Source organism: Poecilia formosa, unplaced genomic scaffold (assembly GCF_000485575.1).
Source record: "Poecilia formosa unplaced genomic scaffold, Poecilia_formosa-5.1.2 Scaffold21, whole genome shotgun sequence".
In the NCBI taxonomy this organism is placed as follows: Eukaryota; Metazoa; Chordata; class Actinopteri; order Cyprinodontiformes; family Poeciliidae; genus Poecilia; species Poecilia formosa.
Genome location: NW_006799960.1, coordinates 2,512,610 through 2,531,708, shown reverse-complemented (window position 1 = coordinate 2,531,708; position 19,099 = coordinate 2,512,610). Strand labels below are relative to the sequence as shown.

General features: G+C 38.9%; 1 long non-coding RNA gene across 1 annotated transcript in view; it reads left to right on the top strand.

Moving 5' to 3' along the window:
* LOC107835770 (uncharacterized) overlaps window positions 1-18,964 on the top strand; it is a 21,218-nt gene extending 2,254 nt beyond the window's left edge. Inside the window, exons 2-4 of the long non-coding RNA XR_001661591.1 lie at window positions 11,311-11,315; window positions 13,899-13,903; window positions 18,954-18,964. This is a non-coding gene — a long non-coding RNA (uncharacterized LOC107835770). The remainder of the gene's footprint in view (window positions 1-11,310; window positions 11,316-13,898; window positions 13,904-18,953) is intronic.
* The last annotated feature ends 135 nt before the right edge of the window (window positions 18,965-19,099 follow it).

The following is a 19,099-nucleotide window of genomic DNA, read 5'->3' as shown; positions in this document are numbered from 1 at the left end:
CTTCCTGCTAAAGCGCCCCCTGGTGGTTGAAGAAAAACACACAGAAAAGCTTCACCAGGCTGTAAGCTGCATGGTTCAAAGCGTGGGGAAAAAGTAGCAGCTTGTAGTCCGAAAAATACGGTGTAAATAATGTAACACAGAATCTATTTAAAATTCATTAGGTTTACTAATAAAACAGATGGAAATAGTCTGTGTAGCCACACACTGACTAATCTGAACCATGCTAAAACCCCGTGTCATGATTTATGGTTGTGGTGGTGAGAACGAATGCGGACAGGACCCAGGACGAAGATGAATTGATGATTTAATAAGTGATCCAGAGAACAAAACAACAGGCAGCACGACAAACACAGGGAAACTGGCTGGTATACACGACGACGATCCGACAAGAAACAAAGACAACAGGTGGACTTAAATACACAGGGAGGGTAATCAAAGAATGAGTCACACCTGGGAAACAATCAACGGGGAAGACGCAGAGACTCACAGGAAGAAAACTTAACACAAAAAACCCCCTCCAAAAATAAGCACACAGAAATACGATCGTGACACCCTCCCCCCAAAAAACAAAACAAAACATAAACCAAAAATAACATAAAAAAACTAACTTACAAAGAGTTGAATTCAGGTAAGATAATGTACATAGGCTATACTAAGATAAACCACATTAAAATAAGCTAAGCTAAATTTATAGAAGAATTAAAAAAAAAATTATATATTACTGCGTTACGACTTTTAAAACATCAAACTGTCGCTGAATTTAAAAGCAAAACTAAAACTAAGTACAATAGTAGATTCCTCATTTTCTGAGTTTTCCACAATAAAATCAAAGTGCCTTTTACTCTAGCCTCAGTAACTGTATTGCTCTACAGCAGTTAAAATACAAAGGCCTCCTGATCACAAATGTTTTCCAGTTACAAAAAGCAGCATGAAAAAGAACAATAACCCACACCCCTAATTTTCTCGGGGCCATATGGCTGAGCACATGGGTTTCCTTCCAAACAAATCGTCCAATTAAGAATGAATAAGCTCATTAAAATATGTACACTGCATGTGAACTCATAAGCACTTCTAGATGTGTTCAGATTCCAGCCCTGTGATTCTTTGTGCCGCGGACCTGCAGTGTGTGGAGTTGATTACTCCAGCCCTGCTGAGAAGGAGCAACATGCGGCCACAATAGCAACAGACACTCTTTGTGTCTCCGGCTCGTGCCAAGAAAAACCCCAAAGCCCACCCAGAACATTTAGTGGAGTTTAACATCACTCTTGGGAGATTTTATGTCGAAAAAAACAAAACAAAAACAAACAGTCAACGGTATCTGAGAGCCAAAAGTCTCTCTTGAGTGAAGGAATAATTACTGGCTCGCTGAACAATGGGAAATTTGTCAAGCGGTCGTTCTGAGATGGATCCAGTTTCCGGATTAAAGGGAGGTTGTGTAAAACGCTCAGCCACAGGAAGTAAACAAGCACGACTGTAAAAGCTGGGCAGAAATACGACGTAGCCGTAAAGTTAGTTCGACTCCAACAGGAGCTACTGGTTGTTTCCTGAGGAACTGGGATCCGATCTGCTTCAATCTGATGGCTCTCCCTCTGGAGGGAATGCCTGATAATTTGAAGCCGCCGGTGTAGCCAGCAGACATCTGAATAATTTATGTCGGAGTCGTGACACTCATTGTTAGAAGGTAAACAGAAAATAAATGCCAATAACAGTCTATTGCTGCGAGGCTGTCGTTTCAGGGTTTTGTTTTTGTAAATGAGTTTTGTGACTTTTGCTCTTCATACAGTGTTTACCTGCAGGTAAATACATTTACATGGGACAAGTTCTGAATTTAATGTAAAAACAAGGAAGTTTCTGCAAGTTACCGCACAGATACCAGTGTTTTATATTGCAGTTGTAAATTCAGATACAATTATAAATAACAATAGGCCTTCGCAGCGCTTAGCTGCTCGGGCCTAATAATTACAAGCTTTCTTTGGGATCCTCATTACCGTCAGAGCAGTCAGAAAAATGCAATGCACGACAAATAAGATAAATCTGATTTCTCTTATCTGCGTTCCCATGCCGGCCCAACACATTGGATCGCCTTGGGACGCTAGTCAGACAGGTGGCGTCATTGTTTGTGTGCAGCTATTGTTGATTTCCATTGCTGTTCCGGTCTTTTTCCATGAAAAAAAAAAAAAAGATACTAGTCAAATAGATAATGATAATTCATTTTACCAACAGGTCTTTCTTTACAACCCTCCATTTCTACTGCATCCACTGATTCTATCACACTGCAGTTTTCTTGTACATCAGCTCATGATTTACTCACGGTGGTGAAGTTAAAAGCTCACTTTGCTGCATGATGTGAGGCTGGAGAGTTATTTGAAACTATGGCACCCATCAGCGACAACTCTGAATAGAGTGCATGATTAAAATGCGGAGATTTGAATGGAACAACAAAGAAGAGAAAAAAGTAAAAAGTAAATCAGCTGCGTTAATCAAAGGCTTTAAAAACAATGTTTTTTTTTTTAATAGAATAGAATAGAAATAACCTTTACTGTTTATTCATTCAGAGACAGGTAATTTAAAAAATGTAGAATTACATAAAGATAAAATTATGAAAGCAGAGCTAAGAATAACATATTGCACAGAAAGGGTAAATTCACAGCATCAGAATATGCTATGCAGCTATTAACAATAGTTTACTCTGAATCAAACGTTTTTGATAATGACTCATGCATAACTTTTTAATTGTAAAAACCTTCTCTTTTTTTTTGCATCTCATATTTTGCTTTCACCTGACTCTTAGACGAGACTCGTTTCACAGCAGAATGTTTAATTAATTTATGAAGACGAGATTTCAAATTTAACGCAAGTGATTACTGACTATGGTTCTCTTTTTTCTTTTTTTCCCTCCTTCCAAAGAAACCAATAAAAATCCCCTGTTTACCCAAATTAATTCTGCCAAGCCATGTGTAAATCTTTGCCTGACAAAGATTAGCTTGTTATTCTTCTACTTTCATGCGGCTTATGTTGTGAAATCTTTAGCTCTGAAGTAGAAAAGCTTTTCATGCCTCTGATGCTGACGAACACCTAAGTCGACTTAAAGCTCAGAGTTATGTGCTGATTTCGAGATTGTGCCACTGAGCTCTCTTCCATAAGAACAAAAAAAAAAAAAAGAAGAGAAAAGAAAAACATGGTCCAAAATGTATTCATCAGTGTGTCATATGCAACACGGCAGCTGAACTATATGCCCTCCGACTGCATTCGCATCCTCATTATGAGAGAGCCTGTACACAGTCGGTGTTGTTTGTTCCACCTCCTGATGGCTGAAGGAGCTTCGGTACGACATAATCAGGCAGTTTTCGAGTTACTTCTGGCTGTCGAGGCTGTGCAAAGTAAAGCTTCGTGAAGAGGAGTAAGACAGCACTCCAAAACTGATTTGCATTCTGTCTCTTCTTGTCGTGCATCCACTGTTTTTTTTCCCCCCCATAACAAACAAATTAACAGCAACTTTCAGGAGGCTGTCTGAGTAATTACTTGTGTGATGCTGCTGAAAGCACAGAAATGCGCGCTAGTCCACGTTGCCAACTTTTCGCATCGATCATGAATTCATATGGGTCTTTCTGAATAAATATGATTACTTTGAGTTATTTAAACAAGGTTCCAGTCAGTCTTCCTGCTCGACGTTAGCTGCATGCAGACGCATAACGATAATCTGCTGTTTTTCCACTTTGCTGTCCCAAAGCTTCTGGCTCTTTTCGTTTTATTGAATCTGAGCATTTGTTGCAAATAGGCCATAATGGCGTATTCTCTTGAGGCCTCTGAAACAGAGCATATTGGTCATATAATTTTGATAGCTGATAGAGTGAAGCAGATGGCTAGATTGTTGAGTGACATCTTCTTTCTGCCAGGCTTCTGCAGACAGCTGAGGGCACGCTCCAACTGGCAGCTGCCATCTGTCTGGAGGTCTGGGGACCCAATGCTGCCCCAAATGCATGTGAATGATGGATGGATGGATGGACGGATGGATGGACGGATGGATGGATGGATGCTGCTCTGGAAAAAGTTAAGAGACCACTTAAACTGATCAGTTTCTCTGATATAACTTCTTTATTCTTTTATTCTACTGGAAATGTGTCTGCAAAATTCCAAGCAAAAATTTTATTTTTATATTGCAGACAATGAGAAATAGTCAAAATAATGATAAATTTTTTTTTTTTTTTTTTACCGTACTTTTAAACCTCAAATAAACCAAAGAAAACAAGTTCATGTTCGTTTAGAAACAACAATACGAATGTTTTAACTCAGGAAGAGTTCAGAAATCAGTATCTGGTGGAATAACCAGGAGGTTTTCAATGGGGTTCAGGGCTCTGAAACTTCAGATCATATTTTGAGTGTCTGTCGGTAAATTCTCTGTTTCTCAGATCCTGCACTTTCACTGTTGAAAGAAACAGGAACTTGACTGCCGATGTTAGACTACAAAGACACGCAGCTCTGGAAAAAAATGAAAACTTGATGCTAAGCTAAAGGCCTATTTAAAGGTTTTCGTATTTATTTCTCTTTGGCCAATCTCAATGCAGGCTTAATGTTTTCCTTGAAGAAGTTTCAACCTTGCACTTGTGTAGTCCTGCTCTGATTGAAGTCTGTCTTTAATGCTTCCATAGATAAGACTTCTTTCAGCATCTTACAGTCTGCTTTCAGGATGAACTTGTCATATCTTGGCCTGTTTGAAGATGTTACATGTGAGCAAACAAACTCGTTGTCAAGCACATAAGCGGCCAGTCATCTTCCTGAACACCCTTGAAGTTGTTCATTTCTATTACTCGATATTGAATACACATATGATCAAAGCACACGGACCATGATGGGATGTCTTAGCTTCTTTTTCACAAGTGGACTGAGATTAAATCTTGTGTTTACTTAAATTTGCTCACATTTGAATTAAGCTACAATCGGATAGGAGGCGTACCAAGGGATTCGCCTCATTATCAATGAAAATATTTCAGTGTATTAACATATATACTTTTATATAGCGAGTTGACAGTCCTGCATGACAGCGACAGAGCTGGAGTCATCCAGTATTTCGTGTGACACATCAGCATTTATGAAATCTCACCCTCGCCTCCGTTGTCCTTGATCCGGGGAGGACATCAGGCCAGATAAACGTCCAGCTACTAATTTCTCTTCCGTGTGTGATTGGGGCGACCAGATGCCCGGGGAATGACGAGTGGATGATGACAGCTGGCTAAGCCACCTGTACAGCTTCTGCATGTTCACCACGACCTTCATGTGATTGCTGATTTTGACTCACCGCGTCACTGATGTCCATTATCAGAAGGAGCCGGTCATCTGCACTTTAGATCCATTTGCGTTACTCAGAGAAAACTCACCTCCGAGCTCAACGAGGGAATCTCTGACTAAAGTTTGAATCTTTTTACTTCTAGGTCTCGCGTCGCACAAAGCCATGTGTTTAAAATGGGACTTTACAAACTGGACGGCATCAACAGGAAAGAATATTATTTTAAGATGAAACGACATTTCGATTGGCAAAAGTAGGCTTTACAAATGGACAACGACGCCGAAGCAAACCGATAAATTACGTAGAAAGCGTCTATATTTAGCAAATATAAATCTATCAGTGATCTAATTAGCTTAAACAAGAACAACTTAGCCTGGTTTAGTGACTGACAGTAAGAAAAAAGTTTGTACGTGTTTTTTTTTTTTTTTACTGTATATAAATGTCAGTTTTTACTCTATAAATGACATAGCTACACATATTAGTTTAAATTTGTTGCACAGATGTTTTTTTTGTTACAAGGTAGCTTAGCTCTGGCGATTAGTGTTTGTTTTCCTTTCGTCCAGCTGTAACATAATTAAATTATGACATGTGATACAACATGTCTTGCTTTATTCATTCACATCACATGGGAAAAATAGGTAAAAGTTTGACAAAAAGTTAAGAAAAATTCTGTAATTCTGAACAGGGAACCGTGTTGAACCCTTAGACATAAACTATTATTCAATATGTATATTTTTTGGACTTAAAGTTTAGTTTCCAAATATTACAAAAAACACAAAAAATAAAGTGTTTTATAAGAACAAGCACAGCAAAAGAGACCGACCATTTGGAAAGAGATACAACAAAACTAAAGACCCTTTTGATGTCCCAAAAAATCAAGTATAATTGACTTTTGGTGACATGCTTTTCTCAGGTTAATGCGCCGTGTTTTTATATTCACGGCGTGGATAAAGCCAAGATTAATGAGCTCAGATTCACGGGTCAGACTTTTATCACTTGGCTGCACAATGGAACAGCCTATGAAGATAAATACAAGTGTTTCAAGAGGCCTGATTATGATCAAATCCGCAGCACAGAAAACAAAAGATGAAGTCATTTGCATGGAGAGTCGAAGGCCTGAACGTCGCAATCTTGCTCACCAGCAGACTGTTTTAACATCCTATAATATTGGGAGGAATGCGAATAACAGTGTGACCGTTTGAAATCACAAAGTCCTCCAAAAAAACCGAACGATGTCGCTTCGCTCAGTTTGTTTAGGTCTTTCCAGCTTCTCATTCGTAACGCCCTCTGAACCTCTTGGCATCCATGATAATAATGTGTAAAAATGCTTCAAATAAATTCAGCTTTTGACGCAGTAGTCTCGGTTTAAACTGTGTACAAATGTAACCTTCAGTTTAAGCACATTTATTCAGGAGGGAAACAAATCCACCATTGTCACATTTATTGGCATTTAGTCGTTTCCTATATGCCAGGTTGGAGAATACGGTGAGAAGGATCCTTGATTTTTCCTATTTGTCAATAAGTTCTAGATTATTCAGAGTTATGGGTTCTTTCTTCTCTACAGCTCCCTCCACAAGTTCTCTACTGAATTTCATCACATTTCCAGTTGTTCTAATCGTTTTAATTGTTGCTCTAACTTTAGATGCAAGTAAAGATCAGTGAGTTGTCGTTTTCCTCTGTCTTTCTTTCTATGTTCCTTGCTTAAATTGTGTAAAACTGTATCAAAAAAGCATTTGAACTTCCAGACGTTATCTTTTCCAATGTCTAAATAATACATTGTTCCCTTGTTCGTTGGTTGGTTGGTTGGTTGGTTCGTTCCTTGTTTCCTTTCTTCCTCCCATAAAGTCATAGTGACTGCCAGTATTTTATATTTTTAAATGAATACATACTGAGAACTCAAGAAAAGGTGAATTTGGAAGCGTTTGTATAATTGCCATTGCGAGGAAGTGTAGACAACAGAAAAAAGTGCTATTTTGACATCGTTTGATTTCTTGATTCTGAATCTTGTTTGTTGTTTTGTTTTTCCTCAGTTAAAGATTTTTGAGTTTAGTTTTCACCGATTGTTGATTGCTTTTGATCATTGTAAATGAATATCTCTTCATCAATTTACTGGACCCCCTGACTCCATGTAGGATCTCGGGGTAAATCGATGTCTGTCTCCTGTTTCTCTCCTGCTGGTGTTGAGGGAATCGTCCCACCCTGCGATGTTTCCCCACCAGGAGGAAGCACTCACGGCTCACAGCTCAGCTTTTCTATATATATTTTTTTATTGTTTTTAATTAGTTCCTTGTTGAGTCGAGCCGTACTTCTGTCCCTGCCTTTCTGAGGAAACTGCGTCTCTAGATGAGAGCACGCTTCACATCTTTGGTCCGAACAGCAACCCATTAACCTCTCCCTTCAGCAGTTCAGATGTGTCAGCCATGAGAAGGTCCCTGTTTGCTGAGGTCAAAGAGGACGAGACAGCCGGCCGGCTCCAGCAAAGTAATTGGCAACATCACTGCCTTTGAAACTTGACAAAAATCCCCTCGTGCAGCAGGAAGGTTTGTTTGGGAGCACAGGCTCCTCTGACGGCTGGCTGCTCTGGGAAACAAACACAAGAGCCGAATGCGGCCGCTCACGTAGGAGACACACAAGTGTGATCAGACTCTGCAGACGTCAGAATGGTGGACGTTTTAGACTCTAATGAAAAAAAATTAAAAACATGAAAAAGTCAACATCGCAAAGTACTGTCGCTGAATTGTGGGAAATCTACATATAGTATTTATGATTTGGTGTTAAAGCAGTTTATGTCAGCACTCGAGAAACTTTTGATTAAACCTGTAAGCTTTTAAAACCAGTCCAACATTTATTTAGTACATTTTAAAGCCTTGGAGCATCAGAGGACTAGTAAGCCAGATTTCACTGCTTTGAATTTCAGCTTTGCGAATCATTTTTCCAACTGAACAGCTGGGTGATAACTTTTTATGTGTGTGTGTGTGTGTGTGTGTGTGTGTTCTTTTTTTTTTACTTTGTTAAAGCTTTTTTTTTCTTATTGTCTGGTATTGCTTTGTGTTTTCCCACATATTTGAAAACTTACAAGCTTCAAGTTTCTTTTAGATAATTGTAGATGCAAGTTGATACATGCCGAAAGTCATTTTGGATGCTGAGAATCTCACATCTGTGTCAGGGAATTTGATTTTAGAAATTTGGATTTCATGTCATAGACATGCTGCAAATTCTTCTATCAAAAACACAAAAAAGGAAATAAAAAGCATAATGGCTGAAAATAAGAAAAAAACTAGTGCAAGGATACAGATAATAATAATTAGATAAAGATGACATTGCACGCAGGATAAACCAGGAAAAAAAAAAGATGTCAGCAGATTTCTTTTTAAAGAAAACAAAATGAGATCACAAGTTTGGTGTGTATATTAAGTAAAACATTTATTCATATTTTCAAATATGCAATCATTAATCATCTGTGTTGATGATTCACATTACAGCTGAGCATAATAATATTTCTTTTTAGACATTTTTCAAAAAAAAAAAAAAAAAACAGAACCTCCCTCCCGCCCCCGATTCCTAACAGAAAATCAGAGAATAAGTAAATTTTGACTGATTTATTCGAACTGAATTTAGCTACAGCCAACGTTGAATAATTATAATTTTCAGTTTACAAATTTTTTATTTTTTTTATTTTTATTTTTTTTCAGGGTCCGTATAAGAATTTATATAAAAATTGACTTGCAACGTTTTCCCACTTCTTCTGGATCCACCATCCGTAGTCTCATTAGACGCATGCCTCAAACTGACATGCATGCATTCAAGCATGTGCTGGGCAAATACAGAGTACAACTTTAAGCAGCTGCAATGAAATGCTGAGAAATTGGACAGAGCAGCCACAGCAGCTTTTAATTTTTCCGCCTTTTGTGAGTTAAATATTTTATTTTATGTCAGATAATTTTCCAGCAAGACTTTCTCACTTCACAATCAGGTGTTTGTTCAGTATATGAAAAACCTCAAAGTGCTCTGGGAGAGTCGCACCTCGCCCTCAACGCTCCTCTTGGCAAACGTCTTTCATTTGGAGCTGAAGTGACTGACATTCAGAGATCTTGTGCATGAAACAAAGTCTCAGCAGATTGTACTTTTTACTCACAGTAACCTACAGAAGCAGCTAAATGCATTTAGATCCATTACATCACAGGCTGAAACACAAAACGAGGTGTAAACAATGAAATGAAGCACGCCTTTCGCAACAGCTATTGCATTTAAATGGACTGAATTCTGTTATGTCTTCGCTGAGAAACGTTTTGAGTGACTGTCAAAAGTTAAAGAAAAGTCAGAGCTTTTATTCTGCATACAGATGTATTTTACAAAGCCACTGTTTGCACTTAGTCCCCACTGTCATGGCATTCAGTTACATGTTTCCTTCTTTACTTGAGTAACATTTTGGAATGGTTTTACTGCATTGTTCTGTTAACTTTCACTTGAGTGATGTTATTGTATTGCTACTCTTACCTGAGTAAAATTTCTGGATGCTCTGGTAGTAACTTCGCCGAATGAAAAACAAACATGTTTTAAACAAGAAATTCACCAAATTGTTATTTTAAATTTTAATGTTCTTTTTTTAAAGCTTGATCTTAAAGTGTCCTCACTGAAACAACAAGCTCTAATGAAACTATTCATAAACTGTTTTCGTGTTTATTGTGAGCAAAACAAAGAAGCAAAATATGCTAATGCTCTTACAAATCAGTGAGTCACTGTCGGCAAGCGATTAACGAAACGGATTAAACCACAACCGTCTGTCATCTTCAGCAGACATTGCATTCATTGCAAACTTTATTGGACTTTAATGTTGCATGTTAAAACACTACTGACAGAAAGTTATGCAGCTCAGATTGCAAAAACAGAAAGCCTTGCAAATGTGAAGTGTGGAGCGGGAGGCAGGTTTGATGCTGTTTTTTTTTTAGGAACCTAAGATTAGTTATTTTTGGTGAATTAATATTTAATTCCAAGGCAAAAAGAAGCTCATGGTCAAATAAGTAATTAGGTTTTTTAGGTTTGATTTTACAGAAAAAGTTTAGAGGGGCTTATGGACGTGGTAAGGTTACTGGGGATAGCTGCCCCCGTGATCTCCTTGTCGATCTGCTCCTGGTGAGGAAGCAGGTGGTTAAAAACCCTTGACTTGGAGCCAAAGCATGACTTGTTGCAAAACTCCGAGATTTCAGTTTTCACATCAAAAGTGCTTGCTCCATGCTGAGGGGTTTCATGAAAAGAGAGAAACTGTTGCCTCTCTAAACTGTCCCAAAGCGCAGGCTGCTCACAGCGAGATAAACAACCCAAAGAGGTTCGTTGGTTTCCAACATCGCTGGCACAACAAGAAGAACAAGAAGGTCCACTTTATCATCATGTGTGGCAGTCGACATCTTACATGAATGTTTTGCACCAGTGGTGACCAAGAGGAACGTCTATCTCTATATATAACAGGGAACAAATGATTGTATTCACGTTTTTGTTTCGTTTCATCCCAGTTCCTGAGCTTTGGCCCTGGAACAAGTTGTCTCTCTGTAGCAGAGCCTCCGTTTCTCATAGGAGGCTCTCAAAGAAGTAAAATGTTCCAGAAAGCCAGGAAGACCTGATGTTTCCATCAGGCGTCTCCTCATTTATCAGATGAACTGCAACCTCGTGACAGCAGAAAAACGTGTAAGCAACTGCACCAAGCGAGGGAAAACAACATTTCTTAACCCTGTTTAATGATTACAGTGGGTCCAGCCAACAAGTTTTGCAGCTGTGAGCAAATCGAGCCTGTAAAGCTGGAGAACCGGTTGAATAATAGCATTTTAAGCTTCCTGACGTGCTGAGATGTTCCCCAGCGAAGACGTAATTACGGCCTGACAGCAGGCGCAGAGCCTCACAAAGGCCCGATAATCAGAGGCTGCTGATCAGAGTACGCAGCTCGTGACCAAAAGGGGCAGCGACGCTGAAAAGTAATTAAAGTTCCACGCAGAGTGGAGGCAGGCTAACCGAACCTCTCTTCCCACGAAAAGAGCTCGTCTTAACTTCTCATTGTTTAGTTATTCGCTCTCTGTCCCCAGTCATGATGCTCTTTATTCCTCCTGTCCGTCCTCCTTTTTTTAACCACAGCTTTCTTCTCCTGATCTCTCTGTCTTGTTGGTCCAACACTCCATCACTCCCTCAGCTGCTGAGTCATGAATGTAGCCGCTACCTGCCAACCACAGCAAAAGCAGTAAATTAATCCTTAACTGCACAGCAAAGTTCAGCTGAAATTTTTACCTCACGGTCTACAATTTTTATTTATTTTTTTTTTTTTTAATGACGTTTCTGCATCTAAATGCTTTGTTGCACAAGTGCAAGGCAAACACTTTGAGGTCTGCATATTGCATATGTAATCATTAATCTCTGCATGCATAATCGATTAGCCAGCGGTTTAAGAACCAAAACCCTCTTTTCTAACATTTTCAGCAATGCAAAGATGCGTTTGAGAGATCACCACCTTCACCAGAGCTGCATGGCATCTTAAGAAAAGTTTACACGAATGTAGATGTATGAATGAACGACAGTCATTTGGGGCTTATAATGATTCTGGTGCACATGGCTGAATTTAGTGTGGATTTTCTTTAATTCACACATATTCAAAATTATACAAGCTATTTATTTTTAACTCCAGCTAAAGTTTTTGTTTTATTTTTTTAACCTGTATTCAATCACCTTGGATGTGAAGTGGAAATGTGTAATATTCTGGGTGCTTCACTATTTGACTCTGAACTCTGTACCGTAAGACCTAGCGTAGCAACACTTTCATTTTGCGCAAAGTGCAAACTCCTGTCTTGAGTGTCTCATCTTGCTTCGGCGTCCTCACTTCCACCATTTTTTTCGGAAACAGTTAAAATTACCGGCTTCTTTATTTCAATGTGTCATACGGGAAATGGTAGTGTATGTATGCAGACTCCACCGTTATTAAAAACCCTGTAAAGATTGATCTGTTTTTCTTTATCTTTATTTTTTTTTAATACAACTTTAGAAACAACCTGAAAAAGTTGCTGGTTTATACCAGAACAACACAATTTAAAATAAAACAAGGTGTTTTATTTTAAATTGAATCCATCCCCCCCCCCCTCACTGAAACCGAAATAAACGTATTGAAAAATGTTGCTTATGCAAAAAAAAAGGTAATATATTAAAGCTATTCAAACGTCTCTATCAAAAGATTAAAATTTGTGGATGCCAGTCAATAGCTGCATTGTAAAAATTGCAATCTGATATGACATGTCATTCTATTAACTCTGGATTGTTTGACACTAAAGCGTTTGCTTTTGTACATGAGCACACTGCTGTGCTGTGGTTTTAAATATGAGAACACAAGTAGGTTTTACTTCCACGAGAAGGGTATGTAGCAGAGTTATTTTCCTCGTGCACAAAGGCCCCAATGTGCCCAGTTTCTAATCTGTGAGCAGAAAATGCAAAGTAATGGCTTTTTTAGAGAATGAGACCCTCTACAATGCACAGTCTGCAGCTACACTCATTGCTTACTCACCTAACCCGTGTGACTGGGAAAATCCCCTAACAGTGTTAATACTGTACAAACCTTTTTGCATTATTTTTCGCTGCCCTTAATGGAAAGGCCACCTTGTTTTCCAAGATTTAAAGAAAGCATAGAAATACGTCCCTGAATCGGTACCCAGATTCCATATTTTAAAAGAGGTAAAAATTTATACTTTCCAGGAATAATCTAATTGAAATCTGCCGTTGTCTCATTTCCATTCCTCTCACAGCCATGGCTATGGGTTGCAGAGAAGACTTTCTGTGATTTTTTATTCGAGCTCTCCTCCAGTCTGCGGTTGGAGCCTGGAAAGTATCGGGTAGGTTGACGCTGTGCTGTTTGAACAAAGCTGCCCCGAAAGCCCAAGATAGCATGTGCCACTTGAAACAAGAGCGACATGAGAGAGAAAGGGAGGGCACTTTTGAGAAAGAACTCTCTGCAGGGTAACAACAAGAACGCTGCTTCGTTTCAACAACTTTTCACCAGCAAGTTACTGTCGGGGACAGAGGAGGACTTGAGCATCTTGTTTGTCTTTTTATTAAAATCATTTTTGACATATTTAGATATTTTAATTTCGACTGTGCGCCGAGAACAACTGAGCATAGCTAATATGAACGTAGAGACCGTATTTGTGTGATTATACCAAACTTTGATTCGCTTTCAGTTATGCTTCCACCAGCTTGATAGTTTTTCTTGCTTTTTGACCCTGCTGGAATGCAACTGAGCTACTATAACAGGTCAAATATACCCAGAATAGTGACGTCCTGCCCCCTTTTTCCACATTCATTTTACATTAAACCACACACTTCAACTCGTTTTATTCAGTCTGACAGACCAACGCAAAGTAGTGTTAAAAAAATATTTTCAAAAGTTTTTGCAGATAATCTAAAATGGGTCTCACACATTTATTTTTCAGACAGCAATAACCTAAAAACACATATATATAAAAAAAGAGTTCAACTGTGGACCAACTGTGAGCCGTCTGTCACATAAAATTACAACAACAAAAGTCCAAAGACTTTCAAGTGACAAAGTGGGAAGAAATCAAGGATGAATGAATGAATATGGTTACAGAGCATGTCAGCTCTTTCCTGAACATTTTGCTCTGATGGTCACCTTGAATTTTACAAAGCTTTCAGGAAACACTCCGGCACACCTCCTGTTGTGTCCATTAGCAGCGGCCGTGAGACAGTGTGGTGAGTGTTAACACTGCAGCCCGGACTCACCGAGCTGCTAGCGCAATAATAAGCTGCCGGGAAACGACAGGAAAACATGGCTGGAACAACACAGAGGCCGTTTCCTTTTCTCGTGCGGCTTTTAGAGTAAAATAGATTGAAATAAATAAGCTTCTGTTGGAAAACGTTGCATATATTTATTCTGTACTGTTTTTACTTGACCGATTGTCAGAGCAACAATGTGATACAACCAAATATGGAGAGGTTGTGAATTTAAAATAATTAAAAAAAAGGGAAAATTAAGCAAATAAGCAACAGTTTGTTTTGACAAATCGTGACAAAACCATTTAAGAAACTGGATAGTATATTTTTTTTTTAACAAAAGGGAAAGTAGAAATAGAAAGCAGAAATAAGACAAAAGTACAATTGAGCTTTTTTTCATCCAAATTATACAAACAAGTCTGCAGATATTGAGTTGAACATAAACTTTGCTTGTGTCAAAGTATCCTAGAGGTAAATGTGAGACGTGACAGAATGGCTGCAAATGAAAACAACCAAGGTCGTGCACTGACCCAGTGAAAGACAAGGTGAAGGAGTCTCCAATAAACTAAAACAAGATTCCTCCACCTCTACCAGAGAGACAGATAAAGTCAAATAAGAAAAAAAAAAGCTACATAAAAATTCTAATTATTGCTGTAAAAACTGTTTATTCAGCATTTGCCCTGAGCCAGCTGCATACTTCTTGAACCTGTCCGCTGTCGCTTCCTGAAAACTCCCCCCACTGTCGTGTTTTCATGCTGTTTTAAGGCTACAGCTTTTTTTTTTTTCTCTCACAGTGACAAGTTTCAACTCTCCAAAGGTCTTCAGTAGGATTTAGGTCAGGACTCTGTGGCTGTTTCCCTTAGGCCCAAGGCTATTTTTGAAACAGTCACCTGAAAAACACCCTGAAGTTCGTTCAGTAAAGCTTTGATTCAGTCAAACCAAACAACCTTGGACTGTGAAGGTACAAAACGCATCTGGATGACTTTTTATGATAACGTTCCACCTCTTCCAGTTTGGGAGTTAAACTAAACATGTATGCACTCAGTGAACATACAGTAAGCAAAGGCAACTTTTTGAAGATGTCCGCTGTAAATTAAAATCTAGGAGGGAATACATAAATGCGACAAGCATAAAAGTTGTATTTTATTACATTTTTAACCCAAGAGAAGGTTTTGCTATATATATTTTTTAAAAGCACATCCATGAACAACTTCATTTATAAATAACTAATGAATGTACCAGACCATTTTTATGTGCAGAAAAGCTTCATAACCCACATGCAAATGGGTTAAGTTAAATCTTATTAAAAACATGAAAATATTGCCCTCTACTGGACATTTTAACTTTTTATGATTGCAGCAATACTATGGGTGCTTATTATCATTGACTAGGCATTTAGTGGATATTGATCATAAGGCGTAGCATAATTGCAATAGATAATATTCTAACAAAGATATCTAAAGCTTAATCAGAAGCTCTTTCATTTGTATCATGTTTAATATTTAATATTTTTAACAGGGTCTCACATGTTTAATGAAAGAAAACTTTCAAGAGTTCCCAGGTGTTTACGTTCAGTTAAATATACTAAACAGAGAAGCAGAAGCAGGTTTTTCTACAGTGGGCAGGCATTAAACATAGGAACTGGATAAACCAAGTACTGGAAGACAAGGAAAGTAATAAAGGACACAGGGGAGGAAAAAAAGGAGCTATGGCATCAAATAAGAAAGGAGAGGAAGGAGGGAAACAAGAAAGGAGTGAAAGGAGAAGATAAGAGGCAGGAGAAAGGAAAAGAAGAAAATAATGGAAGAAAAGCAAGAAGATGGGAAGAAGAAAGCAGGAAATGAGCACGGAAAGTAGGGAGAAGAAGGACTGCCTGGTCTTGGCCTTGGAGGCTGCCATTTTGGTCTTGCTACTGCGCAATGCTCTGCTTTGGAGCAGCTGTCCTCAATAAAATCCCCTCCATAACTTGCTGCCAACCTGCTGATTGTTGTCAGAAACATTTATGCCGGGGAAAAAAAGAGTGACCTTCGTAATACTGCTGAAATGTTATGGCAGGTTTTTGAATTGCTAAGAGATAAATCCAAATAAACAAACCTTCCTGAGTCTCGTCCCTCACAGATACATCATCCGAATATCAATTCCTTTCATAATAAGCAATCATGACGAGACCAGATTGTCCCCCAGGGGGCATTTTACTCGAGATAACGCAATCAAAGAAGCACTCATATAGTCCTTTCTTCCTCTGTGCTCTTCAGAGACTGTTGACCCAGGCGAGATGACAGATCGGTATTTGTACCCCCAGCAGGGCATCGTTGTGACTGACAAACATTCAGTCTAATCGCTGAGAAAGTTATTGCCATATGTTGCTGTGAATATGCAGAATCCTTTGGAGCTTTTTATATTTTCACGGTGGAAGAGGAGGAGTGCTTTTCCTGCTTTGGTGAAAGACATCAAACAATGATCTGCAAGTTGTTTGTTAATGCTGAAACAAAATGAACAACAGTGTTCCCTTACACAGGTTTCAATGTATTTTATTGGATTTATTTATTTTTTTGTGGTAAATCAGCACAAAAATATCAAAGGGAATCGTCACACCTGTCACTTTACTACCTATTTCTTTAAGTCATATGTTCACCATAAATCCTGTTAACCTTTACGGAGATGGTAGTCAATCCATGTTCTCTCATCAGTCTTTTGTTTCTACAAATCCTGAATGTTCAGGGCTGTGTCAATTAGAAATTTGACTAATCCTACCTTCTTAAGGTCATTGAATTAATTTATACAAGAATGTGTAAATTTATTACTTTTTTTTGATGCTGCGCATTTCCTAGTACGAATCTCATGGCTGCTCAAAATACTGTTTTAGTCTCTAAACCATTGTGTAACATTTCCTCACACTCTAAATCACGATACAGCAACTTAGCATATTTAGACATTTTTGCTGTCCCATTATCGGATTTTTAAATCTACTACATTTCAGATTTCACAGTCAGTTTCAAAATTGTGCACACAGTTTTTAATTGGCAGAATTTGATTTAGGAAAAAAGTAGACGATGAATGTTAGACATGTCCTTTCCAGCTCCTGAAAAAACTACAAACAACAACAAAAAAAAGAAAAACGCACCCTACTAGGACTATCCCGACCTTTCCACCTTTTCATCCTTCTGTTAAAGTCATTATTTGCAGTGTGCTAACAGGAAGCCGGAGTGTGGGATGCTGATTGACTCCAAATATCCTCATTTGTGAAGCACAGTCAGGAGATGCATAATTATCCAATTGGGTTAATGCATCTTTTTTACTGTTTCCCATCAAGCTGATTTGTTTGTGAATTGTATGGGAAAAAATATAACGTGGAAAATACAGCGTCTCTTTTATAGGGGTGTGTACACTTTGGAGATTTAGTGTGTGCTGTAATACACTAACAAAAGGAAACTCCTTTTGGTCCTTCTGTTACATGTTGCAAATTAAATATCTGTCTGATATTTCACACCACATCCAAACTTCTGAAGAAAGGGAGGCTTCTGTGCTCAGAATGATTTTTGTTTTTGACGAGAAGCTGCTATTCGTATTGCTTCCACAAGATGGCGTCAGAGTTCTCATTTTGTGCCGCTCCACTGCTTTCCCAGGTATGTGTTTCTGATTTAGGATGAAAGGCGAAAACACCACCGTCATTATGTGGCATCCGGTCCAGAACGGCGGACCGCGCTCGGCCCGGAGCCCTCCTCCAGGAATTTGTGTTATGAAATAAAAGCAGGTCAGAGGGCCACTCAAACAGAGGGATGATATTTCCATTGCATCAGTGGAACGATCCGGAGCCAACAGGTTCCAGGAAAAGACACAATGCTCAGTCTCATCCAGGGTACAGGTGCTTCGCTGTCTGCTTCTATATCTCACTTTTTCTATATCTCACTTTTTCTTTTTCTATATCTCGCAGGTTAATATATTTTACTTTCACTTTCCTCCACATGGCAGATCAAACCACATACCTTTCTCCTAAAACATCAGCTTTACAGGGTGTCAACAGCCTTTGCAGTATTTGTGAACACTATGTTCTGAAATATTGACATTGCATCGTGAGGTCACAGAGGTCTTGGGAAGTTGCTGATGATCTTTGTGACCTTCAAGCAACATTGAATAACACATGATGGGAAGTTACTGAGGTTTGTTGTTTGAACGATTATGTGGTTGGGAAACCTTAATGATCCCCGACCTGAAGGAAGGATAAAGTTTATGCTTGTGGCCAAAGGGAGAGGATGACTTCACAAAGTTCACCTGAGAGGATTTCGCAACTCCTCAACCCATTTCAGCTCTCACCGACAAGCGCTTTGCTTAAGATTACATTCCCTTTAAAGGTTATGAGATTAATACATCAATAAATCCCTTCAGGTTCACAAAACAAGAGCTTCCTGTAGAAATGTATTACATGGCCTCGTCCTACACCTTATTTTCACCGTCATCCCTTGAGACGGAACCTCGACTCTCAGTTAGGCAATACTGTAGTTGCTTTGGCTGCTTCCCAGCAACCAAGACAATTCAGCTACCCTGTTGATACCTAATCTGACTCTTCACTCACTCTCACACACACATACACACACACATACACACACACACACACACACACACACAAACACACGCACACTTACGCAGACATGGAAGCAGGTATGCACAAGAACACATACACTCGACACTTACGCAAGCCCCAGCCAGCCGTGCCTCGGGTAGTCATAACACGCAAAGGGTGGAGACATGCCAAGCTCTTATAGGTCAAACAAATGATCCGAGGGTAAAAGTAGAGCAGGCAGGAAAAGAGTAGATGTGTTTGAGGTAAAAAAAACCGTGCTGTTTTTTTTAATGACTTGACCTCACGCTCTGTAGGTTATTGGGAAAAAGAAAAAAAAAATGAACACAACAGAGCGAACGTTCTCCCTGGCGTATTCCAGGAAAAAAAGACATTGACCCGCTATTGACATTTGTGTGTTTGAGGAGTTAAATGTTGCATTACGCAAAGGTCAGAGAAGAGAAACCGGTTGGAGGAAGAGATGGAGACTGAGCGGTCAA